We start from the raw sequence: 5,646 nt of genomic DNA, 5'->3' as shown, positions 1-5,646 counted from the left end.
AGTGGCTAGTGATACATTACATCAACATGGCAAGATGCAGTAGATGGTATAGAGTACAGTATATACATATGAGATGAGTAATGTAGGGTATGAAAACATTATATGAAGTGGCATTGTTTAAAAGTGGCTAGTGATACATTACATCAAGATGACAAGATGCAGTAGATGGTATAGCATACAGTATATACATATGAGATGAGTAAGGTAGGGTATGAGAACATTATATAAAGTGGCATTGTGGGTGGCCAAAGTCCATATCACGCCATAAGTCATCATGACATAAGATGGCAAGTTAACATAAGGAAATTAATTTTCAGTCAAAAAACATGTCCAGTATTTTGCAACTTAATATGAATTCATTGTTTGGTTTTCATTAAACAGCCCCTACAAACTTCAGCTAACTTCAGCCTTCGCTAATGAGAAATCAATGGAAGAGATAGAGGCAGCCGCACAATTTTCTAAGTAATTAAGGCCAAATCAACTCAATTAACTGAATTATTTGGTTTGGCTTTTTATGACCACAGTTGCATCTATTGCTTCCATTGATTTTAGCTAGATGCAGCTAAAGTTAGCTAAGGTTTGTAGTGGCTGTCTAAAAACGTATAATGTGTATTGCTATGAGTGACATCAAGGTTTGTGAATCAAACAAAGCAATTTAAAACCTCCAGGGATGGATGAAGTTTGACAGTTTTCTCGCCAACGGTTTTAATGAATGACAGCAGACGAAACCTGGAATGACCATCTTACAAGAGGAGCAGACCTGGTTATCATAAACAACCAAGAGGAACAGGTGAGAGACAGAGAGTGAGAGGTGGAGGAAGAAAATATACTCTTATATACAATAACAGATGTTTATCAATGGTGTATGGGGATCAGGGACATTATCCTGGATTGGTTTGACTTATTCATTCTCTGAAGGGACCTAGAAATGGTTGGATGGCACACCACTGACCACAGCGTAAGGATTGGGGCTGATCTTTACTGGGTCCGATTCTCTGTGTTGTTCATAAGTTTTTAGATAGTAAAGTAAGCCTTGTCAGAGCTGAAAGGGCATGAGCATATCTCCTGTTTCTGTAGAGTGAGACAGCGGATGTACAGTACAAGTACACCCCCTGGACAGGACTCTACCAAATACCTTACCACCAAACGCCGAGTGGTAAACGGAGAGGCATCGGGTACCATTTTTGATGTCTTTGGTATGTATATCTTAGGGAGTGGCCAGGCTGATTCTCTGTGTTGTTTATGCTGCAGGTATTGGTGGAGTGGACAGCCGGACAGCACTGGAAGAGACCATAGTGACTGTGTGGAACTCAGACACTCAGACCCGGGGAAGTGGAATGTGAAACCATGTTCTGAATCTGGATCTCTGAGAAATGCGATTCTGAATGCTACTCTCAGAGCCTGTATTACAACTGTTGCACCTGCTGATCTTCATGTTCTCTGCCTGCACATTTTCAACCCAACCGACTAGTTCAGCTTACTACACTTGGTCTAATTTTCTTTAGCCTCTTATCCATCTACAGATCATATGTCTCAGCTAATTTACAATAACATCCACGGCAAAAAATTGAAAGGAATTGATAGGGTTACATTGTTAAACAACTGTTGGTGATGAAATACATTGCTGTAAATTTGCTCCAAATGATACAAATGATGCCATTGAGTTTCTAACCAAATTAGAGCAATATGCGTGCGTTATCTGGATTTCAAAAGGGGCCTTGTAACGCATGATATTATTGTAGTGATCTTACCATATCCAGAGCCATATCTTGCATATTCTGCCTAACTTCAGAAACGTAACACTTTTTGGGGATGAATATTGCACCAATCCTGTTAATAGAGACCTTGAAGAGTAGGAATATGTAAATAAATAGTAACAATGTAAAAAAGCTAAAAGCAAGAATTTTATTCAAATTGGTTTTCATCTGGCTAGGTTTAGGGTGTTTGGCTTGTTAATTAACTGCTTGTGTGCTGTGGTGCTCCTGCATCTATCCACCGAGAAAATTGACCAATATAACAGACAGTTGGGAAAGCCAATGAGGAAATGATTTTGTCACTCCTCAACCACAGACACAAACACAAGCACAGCAGATAGACAAACATGCACACCCACACACACATAAGCACGCACCCACAGACACATGCACACACACAGTTCAAACTTGGAGCACTCTAACTTTGTAAAAAAAAATGTGCTCAACCAGCAACACATTCAAGTTCATTTTTTCTATTGTTTTGGTACTATTTTCACAAGTATGTGGTACATTTTCACAACTCTCAGTAAAAAAACTCCAAACTGGTCACACTTGTAACGCCACCAGTCTTTCATTCAAAACCTGTCATTGTGCATTCATTTGCATTGTAAACATCTCTCACCACACAACCATGGATTCAAAATACAAGTGTATTGTGAAATGTCATGATAACATTGGTGTAATCACCAAAACACAATATAATGATGATATCTTTTCAATTTAGTCGTATTATCAGTTATCATTATTATCAATAAATGATGATATCTTTTCAATTTAGTCGTATTATCAGTTAATCCAATAGCAAACGATGCAAGATGGGTGTTTCAAATCGCCCTTAGAAATGTAATATGCTACAATACTGTAAATTATACCGTTTTCACATTAGGGATTAAGCTTACAGTACCCCCCAAAATTGACAGAAAATCTATAACTTCTATAAAATCTATCCAATGTGTAATCAAAGGTGTGATCAATGAAGACATATTCTACAATCATTCATGCAAAAAAAAAACATTTGTAACATAGGTGTACTGTCTGTAATCAAATGTAACAAATGAAATGAATGAAAATAAAACATAACGTTTAGCATTGCACCAAGCCTGTCTTGAGCATTTGGTCATAAATTCTAATCCACATCACAGTGAATGTCTTCATTGTTCATGCACCATGGGGAAACCTTCAGGCATGGCTTGACATTGGTCTGCATTGACGTCATCGCATGCCTCATCCATGGCCAGAAGGAGGGTGGCATGCTCATGGGGATGGCGATCGTACACCTTCCACCCCCATGCTGACAAAAGAAAATGAGGGAAGGAGAGCATGGGGGCAGGTATAGGGTCACGAATCGGGGATGGGCCCGAAACCATGCCTGAACCACCTCTGCATGGTTGAACCTGACATTGTCCCACACAATGACATAATGACCCTTTCACCTTGACAGGCCTGCTCAATTTCATTGATAAACACAATTAGGTGTGCAGCATTTTAGGACCCAAGTAATGGCCTACGTCCTACCACACCATCTTCAGAGATAGCTGGAGATGTTTCCTCCACGTTGTCCAGGTCACCTGTTGGCCCGATGAGGTTCCGCCCACGGCTCCGAGGTTTGGCCAGTTTTTGAAGCCCGCTTCATCATCAAAGATATTATTGTGATGGTTCACAGCAGCATCAAGCACAACCACCCTCTAAAAATATATTTTGGTTAGTTATTTTTACAGTGTAGTTCCAATATGATATTGTGAAGTGTGCATCAAATACTAACAGTAATACAGTATATAGTGCTGTACCTGAACATACTCGGCCTGAAGTTGTTTCACCCGGTCGTTGTTTCTCTCAAAAGGCACCAGGTAAATGTGTTTCTAAGATACCTGGTGCCTCTTCAAAAGGCGAGCGATTGTTGGTAGGCTGATGGATGCCACAATGGTAAAGGAGTCATCGTTCTCCTAAATGGCCTGCTTTATTTCGGACAGCCGTACAGCTGTATGTCATTCCTGGTCCTCACCATTTCTACCACTTCCACCACTGCCCATTCCTGCTGGTCGGTCAGCACACGGCTCGGCCACCACCATGAATTCTGAGGGTAGAACAGAGCATGCTGTCAATAGATCATACTGTAAGACTACTGTAACATGCTTTGTGAATTTACATTGCATTAGGATATGTAATTTACTGTTAATGTAAAGGTAAAGCACAGTGCAAATCCTGCCGACTTGCCGGTATTCTTGGTGAAATGTTCTCATGATCGAATTTACAGTTGATCATTTCAGATTTGGGTGAACTAATCTGGCAGCCTCTGCCACGGTAAGACCTCTTTTTACCATATGGTCAACGACGATAGCCCTGACTTCCTTAGACATAACAGTTCCCTGCCGCCTGCCTCCCTCACTCTGACATCCACCTCTTTGACGGGGCCCATACCCACCTCTTTGGTGGGGCCCATGGCCACCTCTTTGGCGGGACCCATGCCCACATCTCTGACGTGCCCTTTGTCCTCTAGCTCTTTGATTTCTTCCTCTCCCTTGCTGTCTACCCTGCTCCACATTAAACATAATTGCAGGTGTTCACACACCCTCTTTTATGGTGACCAATTGTGGTTACCACTGTGTGAAATCAGTTAGCAATAACGAGTAGTCGTTATGTATGGGTATCTTGTATCGTACATGTCATTTAGATGTTTATACTTTACAAACACACATTTATTTCTGTAGTTCTCAAAATCCATATATAGTAGACAAAACAGTTTCAAGTCTATATGTTTACCAAACGGATAAGTGATTAACAACTAATTGCAGTTGGATTAAATTATGGTAAAATGTATTTAAACAAATGAGAAAAGAATCATATGAAAAGTATTGTGAGCATTGCATTGTGAAAGGCAATTTCTTTATATGAAAGGTATTTCTAGATGAAACACTTATTAGGTTTGGTGAAAAAAAATCTGTTTGATTTTGTGTGGTGTACTTAGTCAATTGAAAATGTGCTTAAACTTTTGAAAAACAGTCTCTTTGAAGATCTGTTTTGAGTTTTGTACGAAGCGTTGTGAAATTGACGAGTTGTGAAATTGAAAGTGTACCACATACTAGTCAAAATAGTACCAAAGCGATTAAAAAAAGGACTGTAATTGAATATTCATGTTTAGACACACAGTTACCATAATTTGTTCAAATGTGTTAATGTCCAAAAATGAACATACATTTGGGTAAACAAAATATTGGAAGTTCTTATTTGAGTTGTTAGTAGTAGGAATTTAAGGTGCCATTTTTTTGGTGCAAGAAGAGTTAAAATATTTTTATGTACATTTTTTTACAGTAATGCATCGATTTGAAATAGCACATTCTTTCTTTTCTTTTGTTGCATTGTGTCGTATATGCGTGCATTCTTCAAAATCAATAAATCTATACAATTTGATTTATGATCCACATCATCACATCTTGTTAGGTATACTACTGTACTTACTGTACATCTACGGTAGGTGTTATAACTTGTCGTCAGAGGGCGGTGCTGCATTCTTTATATCCCATGACGGACACACTGACATCTACATGCGAAGCCACTGTGCACTGGACTTTGCAAGTTTGATAAACTATTAAGATATGAAAAGTGTTGATTCAATGTGGAATAACACATATTGTTGTGTACTTATTATGATATGATTAGCCTATGATATGTTTTTTTTTAAAAAACACAACAATTTGGGGGGGATTTAACATTTTTTTTAAATCTCCTGCGTAACCATGCCATCCATGGTTCCTGAGTAAGTCAACTGAGGAACCATGGATGGCACATGTATTGTTTGATAACATTAAACGTTGAATAAACTCTCTCCACGTCATTTGTCCATCCTTGAGCACTTCACTTCTTGCTGCAGTTTCTCCGTCCCGATTCGAGTGCA

Source organism: Oncorhynchus mykiss, chromosome 7 (genome assembly GCF_013265735.2).
Source record: "Oncorhynchus mykiss isolate Arlee chromosome 7, USDA_OmykA_1.1, whole genome shotgun sequence".
Lineage (NCBI taxonomy): Eukaryota > Metazoa > Chordata > Actinopteri > Salmoniformes > Salmonidae > Oncorhynchus > Oncorhynchus mykiss.
The sequence above is the reverse complement of the archived record's forward strand: the minus strand, read 5'-3'. Positions refer to the sequence as shown.